Source organism: Mytilus californianus, unplaced genomic scaffold (assembly GCF_021869535.1).
Source record: "Mytilus californianus isolate M0D057914Y unplaced genomic scaffold, xbMytCali1.0.p SCAF_7, whole genome shotgun sequence".
Classification (NCBI taxonomy): domain Eukaryota; kingdom Metazoa; phylum Mollusca; class Bivalvia; order Mytilida; family Mytilidae; genus Mytilus; species Mytilus californianus.
The window spans coordinates 4,082,778-4,096,944 of record NW_026262723.1 but is presented as its reverse complement, the minus strand read 5'-3'; positions in this window follow the sequence as shown (position 1 = coordinate 4,096,944).

Here is a 14,167-nt window from a genome sequence, read left to right as displayed (position 1 = left end):
ATTCATATGTAAATTTTATTGAATGGTGGAAAGAGTTACAGTGTCCTAGAAATTCATTAAGATGTTCTTGTGAATCTGTCCATTTGAAATCAATATCGTCAATGAATCGGAACCATGATAAGGGCTGGTATGGAGCACTAGCCAAGAGGCGTTTTTCAAGTTGGCCCATAAATATGTTGGCATATGACGGGGCCATTTTTGTGCCCATACTAGTACCGTCTATCTGGAGATAATGTTTTTCATTGAAAGAGAAGTTGTTGTTCTCTAGCACTAGTTTCAGAAGTGTAACAAGGCACTCAGTTGGAGGATTTTTTTCACTACGAGTGTTCCATACCTCTTCACACGCTGCTATTCCTTCGTCTTGTGGAATGTTGGTATATAAAGAAGACACGTCCATGGATGCAAGTATAGTATTGCTTGGTAGAGGATTGAGGCTTTCCATTTTCTTTAGATAATCAGTCGTATCCTGGATGTAAGAGGGTAGTTCTTTCACATGAGGTCTTAGATGATGGTCTAAAAATTCTGATATCTTTTTAGTTGGATGACTATTTGCTGAAACAATTGGTCGACCTGGATTGCCCGTTTTATGTATTTTAGGCAACATATAGAATCTTCCGGCCTTTGCTTCGTTCTCAAGAGGTCGGAGATAATCAAAGGTGTCATTGTCTATACGCTTTTTGTCGAACATCTCTTGAAGGATGGTGTTGATCCTTCGAATATTATTTAGTGTTGGATCTGTGGTTAATTGTTTATAAAAAATGGAGTTTGAAAGTTGGCGATTTCCCTCTGCTATGTAATCTGTTTTATTCATGACAACCACAGCGCCCCCTTTGTCGGCAGGTTTTATTACGATATCCTCTTGATCTTTTAACGCTTTCAAAGCAATGCTTTCTGACTTGGATAAATTATAATTTCTTGTATTTGTTATACAGGACTTTATATCAGACCTCACGTAGTTAATGAATGACTCCAAGTTATCATTTTTACTTTTAGGTGGTTTCCATGAACTTTTTTTCTTAAATTTTGGGATGGGCGTGACTTCTTCATTGGTGTCAGTATCTGAATCTGTTAATCCAGCTTCTTCAAGGTTTTTCTTGCCCCTATTGTAGAAAAAATCTTTCAAGCGTAAACGTCTAGCGTATTGGTCTAAGTCCTCGTCTAGCTGAAAGTTATTTACATTAGATGGGATAGGACAGAAGTTTAAACCTTTACTTAAAAGAGATTCTTCAGCACGTGTAAGTTCTTTAGATGACAAATTTACAACAATGCTTTCAGTTTTTTGTTTCCGTCTTTTGAATTTTCTTTTTCTAGGGACCTTATGGTTTGTTGTATTGATATCATTCATATCCTGATTTAAATAGACAGTGTGAATTTTATCTCTTTGAAATTTATTCCTTTGTTTTTCTTTATGTTTGGATAGTTCAATTTTTTCAATATCTGCAAGGCGACGTTTAATTATTGGTAAATCGTCACGTGAAATGTTACTATTGTTGATGATATCTGATATTTCATTTACAATTTGTTTGTAATTTGTGGTTGTAAAAGAAAGTAACAGTTGAAGTAGCTGGATTGAACAGTTAAACAGAATTTCATTCCAACGGCTCATGAATCTTTTGGATTTATGTCCCGGTGCCTGGGGACTCACTTTGATGTTTAAACCTTTTGGTACAGTTCTACTTTGAATATATTTTTTTAAGTTTGATAAATGATGTTCAGTTTGTAGTTTCTTTTTAGTTAAAGATCTTAATTTCTTGAAATGCAGTGCGCTATCCATGTTGTAAAGATAGCGATAGATTTGAATGGATTACACAAACATTTGTGAAATGCGTGCTACTGAAGATAATAATATAAGTGCCTATAAATAGCAGCACATGACATACAAATCTATGGGAGTGTGGATTAATCAGTACAGAGATTAATTCAATTACACAAATAAAATTATAGATTGCCTAACAATGTAATGTTAACACACTATTTAGTATGTAAATATAAGAATGTTTAAAATATTTACAAAATGATGAAAATAAACGCAATATTTCGCTAGACTAACTAGCTTTATCAAGCGTGCATCTATCCAGGTGAAATCGGATGTAGATGATAAGAAACTTTTGCAGCTCAATGTATATGTTGCACTTGAATTTAGCTGCCTTAAAAATAATACATAATTTGGATGAAGTTCAAGATTTTTACAGAATTGGTAGTTGAAGTTAGCAACGTCCATTGGCCAATATTACAGGATAAAAAGGACGATGCTGTGTACTAAATTATTCTTTATCTTTCCTGTATCTTTTCTCATCTTTTTCGTTAAGACCATCAGGTTCTAAAGTGTGGAGTTGGTGGATCCAAAAATTTTCTCTTCTCCTTCTCGCCGTGGTGTCCCACTCGGTGTTGACTTCTATGATTTGGAAGGTAACATTATCAAAAGAATGTTTCGTTGAACGAAGATGTCTTGTGAGAGGACAGTTTTTGTTGGTTTTGTACCATGAACGATGGTTATTGAGCCGAATATTAAATTTGTCCATTGTTTCTCCCACATACTGAATGCCACATGTGTCACATGTTAATATATAAATTGAGTTCTCCGTTTTACAGTTGGAATTTGAGTAGATGGTATAATTTTGTTTAGTAACGGAGCTGATGAAAGAACTGCTTGTATTGGCAGCTTTACAACACAAGCAGTTCCTTCGACCACATTGTTTGTAGCAACCGGGAGATGGAGTAGGCTGCTTTGCTAATACAGATGTCACTAATTTGTCACGGATGTTTTTAGGTCTTCTGAAGGTTCAAACCTATCATTGCGTTGGATAAAAACCGCAATTTTTATACTTGTGCATGCAAAACAAATTTCTTGGTAAAGGGGTCTAAAAACAGCACAAACAACATTTTCCAAAAGACCAAAAAAGTGACAAAGTATATTTTAACAAAACGCATTTGACTAGCAGGTCGAACAACAGATGTTCCTAAACCATGCTGACTGCCATTGGCGATTGCCAAATAAAATGATCACCAGATGTAAAACAAATGGATCTTAATTATTAATTTAATATGAAACAGAAAACAAATAACTTGCGGAAAAGATGGTATACCGCAAACAAAAGGTGCATAAATATATAGATATAGATCTAGACATATATGTATCAATTTTTTGTATAAAATACTCAGTTGCATTTGTGCTCGAACTTGGGCTGATTCGGTTTACCGATGTATTGAGATGAATTATCCCACGATGTCAACAACTTGGACACATCTCAATCCCACTCAACGGTGATAATTCAGCAATAGAGGACCACCTTTTGCAAGAGATGAGCCTCATTAAACAACCACCAAATCAACTACTTCAGGATGAATTTCTCCTAATAGAGAGAACGTCAGAATAACAACCTGCAATAAAGAGGAAGAATCGCACATTATATGCCTACAAGAACATTTTCTTTTGGGATGCCAAGCAAGTATCTTATATTCAATACTGCTTATAGTCATACTAGATTTAATGATTCAAATGAACCTCTGAATGGCGTTTATACTTCCAAGAGGCCACCCAGGAGTCTCCATCTGAAGGCTAAAACACTGGAACAGCCAAATTCAGAAACTACCTGATGAAAATGAGAAGATGATTGCCATTTTAATCTCATCTGACGTGGATGTTTGTTTAATAAATGTCTATATGCCAACTACGGATAAAGACTCTTACTACTAATATGGAGAATATCTGGACATTATACACATTACCACGAAATATCAAAATACTCATGCTGTTATATTATGCGGAGATTTGAAAAGGACAATTTTACAGACCCAAAACAACAAATACGATCAATTACTAAAGATATTTGTCAAAGAACTTAACCTCACCGCTGATAAAGATAAATCTGACAACAAAATCCAGCTTCCAAATAGACTATATCTTCTCATCTAAAGCAAATCAATTTAAAATATATATTATCTGAAATAATTTGCCTACAAATGTCTCAGCGCATGTGCCAGTAACGGTGACTACCAATATCAGCATCCTAACTTGTGTAAACAAAATCAGTCAAAAAACTCAAACAATTCATAAACTTAAATCTTCCTCTCTACATCAAAACAGTTCAAAATGAAATTTCAAAGTTACAATTGACTCAACAACCATCCAGTAGCATTCAAAAGATCACCGATGCCTTATTGACCGCCTAAAACAAATTTTAACTCCAGTATTAAAAAAAGAAAAACAAAATCATTGCCTAGTCTACAGCTATAGAGGAATCACAGAAACTCCAGTAATTTCTAAACTTCATGTATTCTTGGCAAACTAAGCATTACTCCCAACACTGACCTACAATTTGGATTTACAGAAGGGATATACCCACTAATTGCAAGTCTTATTATATTGGAATGTAAATGTGATCAGAAAAATAACTCTCTTTATCTAGCTACTGTTGATGTTTAATCCGCCTTTGACGTAGTCCAGCATTTCATACTCCTTGACAAATTACTAGATAGGAATATTCACCCAGATCTGTGGTTTGTTATAAGCTTGTATTCTGGCCTTTCCACTAAAACCAAATGACAAGGAGAACTTAGTGATAGCTTCAATATACTTCAAGAAGCCAGGCAGGGTAAAATATTATCACTCATCTATATAAGATATTTGTAGAAGACATCTTAGAGCAATATGCAATAGGCTTCAGTATGAGAAATTATACTGTGGAACCCCTACCTGTGCTGATGACATTGCTATTAAGTTCCAATCTAAACTGCAAATAATGTTAAATACTATTGAAAGGTATGCAAATCAACATAATTACAATATTCATCCAACAAAATCAAAAGTTATTTCTTATGGATCCTCTATGAACCACAAAACAATTATATGGCATGTTTCAAACAACACAATTCAACTCTCAGAAAAAACTACTCATTTAGGACTAAATAGATCAAGCAAAAAAGAAATTATATATAGAAGACCGTATAAAATCTGCACGAAGAACAAAATATGACTTATGAACTCAGGACTTCAAGGTTCAAATGGTCTAAGCCCCAAAGTCTCTCACACAGTATACAGAACATACGTACTACCACGACTACTACATAGTTGGGAAATTTTCTCGTTAACAAAAACACAAATCCAGATGTTGGAGAGATTTCATATTGGTACACTGCGTTCAATACAAGTGCTACGAGAACAGCAAAACCTGATGTACACTTGCTACTTGAAGTTCTGCCTGTAGAAGCAAAAAGTCACAAGAGGAAACTAACATTTCTACATTCCCTCACAACTTGTTTCAATATGAAAATTAAAGAAATCACCAATGGACAAATCGCAGTGAACTACGATAACAACAAAAGCTTCTTCCATTTAACTGCCTTATACATGTTATAACTCTCAAAATACAATCTACAAGACATTCTAAGCAAAAACACTGCTAATCCATCAAAACTCTCCTGAAAAAAACCCTAGTAAAAACAAGAATTTCAACATTCTGGACTCTAAGACTTAGAGATGATGCACATCAGATATCATCCCTAAAATTTCTGAACCTTAATTTTGGTAATGCAGAAACTACTACTGGACTGTACAACTTATACTGAACAACTAGGATTCAAGGAAGAGTCTATTCGTGAACTAGAAATTATCACAAGACACTTCTGCTTTGATTTACATTATCATTGATTATTTCTACAAAAAGAGTTAACGTGTGAAACGTGACACTAATTAATGGAATGTGAAATAATATAGACATTGGAAGGAGAAACACAGGCTATTTATGAACTTTAATCATTAGTTTATGTGTACAAATATTACATCTGTTCCATAACCATTTATGTATAAAAATTCATTTGGAGGTAAAATGAATGGGTTATTTTACCTTCTGAAGGTTCTTTTTTATCATTTTTTAGTGTATATCATTGTATATTTTCCTTCTTCAGATTTGGCATCTCACTCTTACTGTACAGTGCACCACCACTGGATTTTACCTGCATGTAATTTATTTTTACGTTACCCATTCCTAAATTTAACTATTAAATTTGACCCGTTAAGGGTTTTTTTTAATAACAGGAAGATAATACGAAGAAAATAAAAGAAAGAAAGAAGATAACAATGCAGTAAAATGTACCGATTTTATGTCCCGAGAACAATTTTTGGGACATAATGTTTTTCAATTTGCATATCCGTCCGTTATTCACACCTCGGCACCTTTGCGTTTAAGGTTCATCATAACAAATGGACAAAAACGGCTGTGTTTACACCTCAAAAAATACTCTGAGTACAGATTTACCTGTGCAGTTGGAAAAGTTTTAAGGCCTGGAATCCACTAGATATATAAAATTTAAGTGCATTTTGTGTTTTAGAAAAATTAAATCTTTGTGTGCCATTATGCAATGACAATGGTCTTCGACATCCAGAATTGTCGCCTACACTTGTATATTTCTAACTCATACTTCTACCAACTTGTACCCACTATTTTATTATAATTTTTTTACATTACAGTTGATATTTTCTTTCTTAAATTATTGAAAAAAAAACAACTTGGACATAGAATTACAAAATGAGAATAATAAATTATAAAAAAAAATTACTGGACATTTTCTAGCTGAACAGAAACTTGAATACAACAGAAACTTGAATACACCAGAAGGATTATTTTTACATTCACAAAATAAACAAAGAATTAAGATGTTTTTTCAAATTATTGTGATTGTGATTAAATATGAACATTGTTTCTTATTGGAAAGAAATTTTAAAATCGATGCCAAAATCCATTGTATTGCAATGGAAATTGGAATTGCAGACAGACGATAGTAATCAGGAACACAAATTGCTTTGCATTTGCAGTAGTGATAACAGGTAATATGATGTCAAAAACATAGTATAGTGTAACTTTAGTGTATATTAATTGTTCATATGGCACGATGTAGGAAGGTTTATAATTCAAAGAAATATATACTATAAATCATCTCATTGTAAGAATATTAAAGTAAATATTTACCGCACATACATTGAATCACAAGCACATAGTACACAGAGGTTGGGCCAGATTTAGCGTATTAAACGCTACATAAACTATGCACGATTATAGCAGTACCAGTACATTATTTTCAATTACAAGAAGAATTTTTGACACTCTTTACTAATGCCAACATAATACATCGAGTCTGATCGGAGATACCAAGTCTAGTGTCTTGTTTTCTAAAAGTGAAACATTTTTTTAAAACAACAACATAAGTATTGGCAAATTAATCGTTTATTTATTTCGGAATGTTAAGTCCTCAATGTTCGTCATCTTTATTTGGCTTTTTAACCTTTTTGATTCGATTGTCTCAGATGATTTTTTAAACGTGCGTCAACAAATTATAAGCCTGGTATCACTACAAACCAGTAAAAGTCTGAAATGGCCCATATCTGTACTCGACTGTACTGATTTTTACTCGACAGGTCTGAATCGGTCTGAATTTTACTCGATATTACTCGACCCCTAATCTTAACAATATTCGACAGTACTGATTTGTACTTGACCCTTATCTTTGTTATTGAAAAAAAGTCTGAACTATTAATCGACCAGTTTAAAACAGTCTTAACTCATTATCGACCTGTACTCAACCTGTTCTTGACCTATTTTTTTCAGTCTAAACCATACTCGACCAAAGGTCTGAACAATACTGGACCAGTCTGAACCATACTTGACCCATACACAGCTATACAAGTCACAATAACCATGATAATGGTCGATAACTCTGTCGGTACAGATCAACTGGCAAAGAGTTGATAAGTTCTAACATTTAGTTTTGTGCATTTTAACTCTACACTAGGTAAAATTTCGGTAAAAACTTTGTCAAATAAAATTACAAAAAAAAAAAAAAAAATATTCGGAAGAATTTCCCGGGGAAAAAAGTGTCGTATATTACTTTAAAACTCTGGAAACAATTTTGTTCACGGGAGGATTATAACAAGTATTGGTAATTTGACATACGTTTCCTGTGTAATACCTGAATAATTGTATAAAGTACGTCTGTGCCGTTCTATGTTTTAATGCAGATGTTATTATATGTATGGACTGTAACAGAAATTATTTTTTGTATCGAACAAAATCAATTTTAAAATACTCATGGTCGAAACATACAACCTTAAGAAATATGCCATATAAATAATGAGAAAGGCAAATTTATCTGAAGAATGAATACGACAAATGACACAGCCGACATTTTGAAGAATCCTGACATCGTCAAATAAAATCATGGTTTTAAGTCGATTAGGGACGTAATTTACCAACGAATTAAAACTTTTATAAATAGGATGCAGCGCTAAAAGTATGTTTCAAATATTCCAATTTAGGTGCAAAGTTATACATTTGTTTAAGGAATTTGTAAAATTGATTTATAAGAAGACGATGGTTTGTTGGTTTTACAATACAGTCAACGGGCAGAGGAGGACAAAAAGAGCAGTATTGTGATGTCTTACTTAGTTGGTGTCAACCTTATACCTACATCTGTTTTTCTGCACGTGCATGCATCGTCATGGTAACTACTCGTACATTTGTTACAGCATCCGAAGATTGCGCAACAACATCCCTTTCCATATATATATGGGCATCACTCCAACAACTGGTACCGTCATCTCGCATTCCAGATGGACATGGTGTTTTATCTGGTAATCGACCCGCACCTCTCATATAGCTATCTAGCCAAAAACTTATTTCATCGATTAGGAGGACAATTTTCTTTATCCGGAATACAACCGGCTTTAAAATATTGATTTTTTCAAAATATCATCTGCATTTCGTTTGGCTATACCTTCGTGTATTTCGTTTTGAAAACCTTCCAAACTAATGCCCGTAAATCAAAACACGTGTCAATAATTTTGAAGCAGATTAAACAAAATCTAAACACAAATATTAAAAAACAAAAGAAACCAATATGTCTGTTGACCTTCAAACGTTGATTTTTTATTTGTATCGTTATGTTGTTCACAGCTCTCAAAAGACTGAACAATAAGTTATTAAATCAGGTTCTTTCAGTTAGTTTTCAGACTGATCCTTAACGGTTAATCCAGTTATGTTCAGAAAATCCCATAGCAGTCAATTATGATCTGTATAGTCTATATTCCGACTGTTCAATAGCTGCAATTTATCTGTACAACATACTGAATATGTAATATGTAATTTCCTTCATAATATTATTCCCACAGGGAATAAGTACACTGGAAAAATATAACGGTATTTATTTCCTGACGGAATGAGGCGTATATAATATTTGTTCCTTTTGTTAGGAGAAACAAATATTTTTTCACAAATTGTATGAAAAGGAACTAAACAGAACTTGATTTACAAAAGGAAAACATATGAAAAGTCACTTAAACTCTCAACAAGACCTTTAGATTGTGTGTTTCAGAATATTTAGATAATTTTAATATCAAAATAACCGTTACAGGCTAAGATTTATTAGTGGTTACCTCATTGCAGTATATCCCAAGTTGCCATTGTTCGACAAACAAAATAAATTTCAAAATCAAATGGGAGTTTTATGTCATTAAATAAATATTCCATGCATGTGTTTCTAAATAAATGTAAGCAAAACAGAGAATTTGTAATTTGACGTCTTCAATAATCAAATATAAATATTTATAACAAAATAGTTTTGCTTTATGTTGATAGACTACATGATTTGTATGGTCAACGGTGATATGATAAAACAATATTTTATTTACTAAATCATACATACTCATAAGTAAAGAGACGATTAAAAAGTATGCCGTATGAAGAATTGCACGATTAATAAAGTATATGAACAAATATCTAGCTTTTTTTTTGTAAATGTGTGATTTTAAAACTTCACATTGAGCTAAAAAAGAAAAAAAAAGACCACTTGCATTTAATCATGTATGATACGCGAATTTTTTTGTAAAGATACCCCAACGTTGTCACAGCTTGTAACTTCATATTGAGCTACAAAAAGAAAGAAAAAGACCACTTGCATTTAATCATGTATGATACGCGAATTTTTTTGTAAAGATACCCCAACGTTGTCACAGCTTATTCCAAACACTAAACACTTTAAAGCAACATTTGTTCTATAAGTTAACATTCAAATCAATACGAATATTTTATCAGACGTTCAAATTAATAAACATAAGATCGCAAAATGTCAGTTCTTCAAAGGAACATTAACTTGTTGCATGTTGTTTAATGTCACATGGTTGATAATTGTGGATAAATGATGATGAGCAAAAAAAGTGATGGGTCAAAATAATGATAATAGTAGTGACGTTGCGCACGATGTTGGTCCGAATTCCTTTTTTTATAGATGACCATAAAAAATCAAAGCGTTGACTGGTCAGCTCAGTAAAAATATAATGATTTTTAGTTGAATTCAGTTAGGCTTGAAAATTAAAAAAAAATAAGATTCAAAATTTAAAATACCAAAAATCATAACACTTAATTACACCATTTCTGCGCAAAACATGATGTTAACGTTTTGTTTTGTGTGCAAAATAACAGGGTTTTGTGTCTTTCATATTCATTATTTCTCCGATCATAGCTTTTGTTATAGTTTTTTGCACGTTAAAGCAAAATCAACAACATTGAAATCGTAAACCGGAAAATGTCATGTTTGTAAACGAGTCTAAAAAATGTCCATGCATATGCAAGGTTCGCATATATCGGGTTCGTGCATTTATAACGTGAAATTTGAAAAGCTGAGCGGAACAATATTTGTATTATAATTTTTTTTTACTTTATTCTAGTTTCATATTTTCTTGAAACATGAGTATAATGATTTATATGCTTTTGTTATAAATTAAGCCGTTAATTTCTCAATTGAATTGTTTCATATTTTTCAATTCGGGGTCTATTGGTTACGTATTGTTTGTATGTATTTATACATTCCTGTCTTCCCGATTTATGGCTTTGACAATGTCTAATGTAGGTAAACCCAGAAAAGCGCTTCTGACACACGAAATTTATCGTACTATATATATATGATAATGGAGTGTTCAACATATACAGTTAAAGCATCTCTTTGTCATTAAATTCCGTTCTAAATGGACGCGCACTTTCTAGATGTAAGTCAATATATATATAAACAAATGTTAATAAAGTATAAGCAATGTTTTACCTTAATGTATATACCGATTAGTTTGTCTTGTGGTAGCGTGTTCGATTAGATAGCAGAAAAGTCGTTGGCTCGATAGTTTGCCTTGTGGTAGCATGTTCGAATAGCAGAAAATTCGTTGCCTCGATCAGCAGCCATGTCAAAGCAAAGACTTGACATTGGTATTTGTTACTTCCCCATTAAGCACTTTGCAATGGCAGTTATAGCAAATACTGGAATACTGTGAAATGTGACGTTAAAAATCCGGCCTATCATGTCGGTTTACTGCAACGCAGGACTTATAACAATGCATCATATACATGTTCATGTCTTAATATGCATGTAATATTTTCCACTGGACGTTCAATAGCAACCAATCTATGTAATTTTAATGTTTATCTGCATTAGTGTTTAGTCTAACCGGATATCGTTTTGTGTAGTATCTGTGTTAATACGACGATTATACCAAACTGTTCTCAGTGCAAATCTGCCTTTATTGATTAAGGGAGCCATTTCTATATATTTGCATATCCTAGACCTCCAAATGATTGTATTTGAACGTTCCTGATAAATTTAAATCAAAAAATCTTTTAGAATGCACATATTACTTTTATTTTCATTATCATGCAATATGTTAAAGATACAATAAGAAATTTACTGCTGATTTCATAATTTTTCAGTGGGCGTCAAAACTGTATGTGGTTCACCAAATGAATAATCAAACGATGTGTTACTATCTTTTTTTATCAAACATATCATTATATAAAAAATTCCCCTTCACTATAGTCATTTATGAATACCATTAATTAAAAAAGCATAGGCACAACCAAAACTTGTCATAAAATGATGCTAGAACGTAATACGACTTAAATAAGCACTTTCAAGGACAGGAATAAGCAACTGTAAATAAAGCATTTATAATTAACAAGGTTATATAATCATATTTTATTAGTTAATGGTGCGTCCGTCTATCTAAGTGTTTAAATCAAATATGCTTCCGTGACATCAAGCATTTTTCAAGTAATCAACACTGATGTTAATTTCAGGACAAACACATACGTTGTAGTTTACAATTGCAATCCTATTATTTTGTTTTTCTAAAAATGTAAAAGTAAGTTTTAATATGTATGTGTGTTATTTCAATACATTGATAAATATTGAACAAATACGTTTGTATTTATTTTGTTCTAAATATCCCATTGATAATTTGAAAAACAGATACTACACTTTATTCTTACAAAATTTCAATTCGTAACGCATTTAACACACATGTATATCCGATGCCATCATGTTTCTACAATTGGAAGTTTCTCTTCTTTGGTTACTACTTGCTTTTAAGGTACTCTAGTGTAATGAGTAATGAGAACTGAAGGATTTGACTTAGTCAAGATTATTCAATAACATTGGCAATACATTATTCATGTTATTCTCAAAGAGAGGCGAAATTACGGTACCAAATGGACATCAACATGGTAAATCTCTCTAGTATGGATTAATTCTATTAGCTGTGTGTTTAATTCAGGTAGATTATATTTACATTTTCCCTCTTTTCTCAATCAATGACTTTCCAAGATTTAAATTTTTTTTAAATGTATGGGGATAAAAGATTCAAAATGACTTTTACTTAAATCAGAGAGTAGTGGATTTTACAGAATACTGTTCACAATTCAAAACACAGTAGAAACAAAAGGCCAAATATGTAAATAAACTTGTGTTTTGAAAGTCATTTATTTGAATCAGATGCATTATGCTGAAACGTTGAACTGACTACGATAAAGCACATACTTATAATCCATCAGTCTGTATCCTGAACGTTTTTAACCGTCGAAATTAGTTTTTGTCTCGCCTTGTTAAAAAGCGAGACATAGGTATGCTGTTTCCGGCGTCGGCGGCGGCGGCGGCGTCGTCAACAATGTATTAATTTGTGATTAGTTCTAGTTTATGGTGAACCACTAGTGGTAGGTCAATGGTATTTTGTATGCAGTTGTATAAGCATTGGCACATCTCATCTCCATGAAGATTATTTGGCCCTTACCCCTCAGTCATGACCTATTGACTTTGAAACTTTTGCTTACATTACATATATCAGCTTGTGATTAGGTCAGTTTATGGGAACCATAATTGGAAGGCCAATGTTAATTGGTATGCAGTTGTATAAACATTGGCACATCTTATTTATTTCCATGGAGAATGTTTGGCCATGTACCTTCAGTCATGGTTCATTGATTTTGAATATTTGCATAACTTACATGTTAAAGTATTGCTATTTCAATTTCAACATTTGCATTATCAAAATTACAAAAAGGCGAGACATATATCTGTGTTAACAGTTTATAAGTCTTTCTGAGTACTGTCAGAAATTAGCGCTTGTTTTGTTGTAGTTACTGAGTTATTCAGATGTATCATTTTAAAATTGAAATAACTGGTCAATTCTGGTCAGTTCTGAAGGACACATTCCACTTCAGTTTTAAAAGAAGTTTCGATCCTATTACCTCAATGAAATAAACATATAGTCCCTATATTGCATAAACATCTTTAATTTCAGATGCAAGGGATTATTTTCCTTACCATAGTGTCTTCTTTTATTGGTTCATGTTTGTAATGAAGCTATTGCATAAACTATTAATAACTTTAAATTGAAAAATTCTTTCATACATTTCCAAAAAAATAAGAAATAAGTTACACAGTCAAACTATTATAAAGCGTTAGACTATTTTAAAATATTATAATTAATTTTATATTTACACCAGTATTCACTCGAGGTAAAAATATTTGTAAATCCAGAATTTGTTAAAAATGAAAAAGCTTATAAAAAAAGATAAACAAAAGTATAGCCAAAGCCGGGCAAGGAATCAGAGCTTTGTATGAGGGAGATATATTCCTTAACTTAAAATAAAGAACGATAAGTATTCGATCGGGAATGGCTTATCTAACGCGTCTGAATTATTTTTTTGTGGTCTGCGTATTTTGCTATTCGCAGGCTTTTGTCATACGTGCACCGAAGTGCTGACCTCTAACCAAGAAAGCATATTGTTACATTCACCTTTACACTTCATTATCAGAGAATGAATTTGTTCAATTGCCCTTCACAGTGCATTTACAT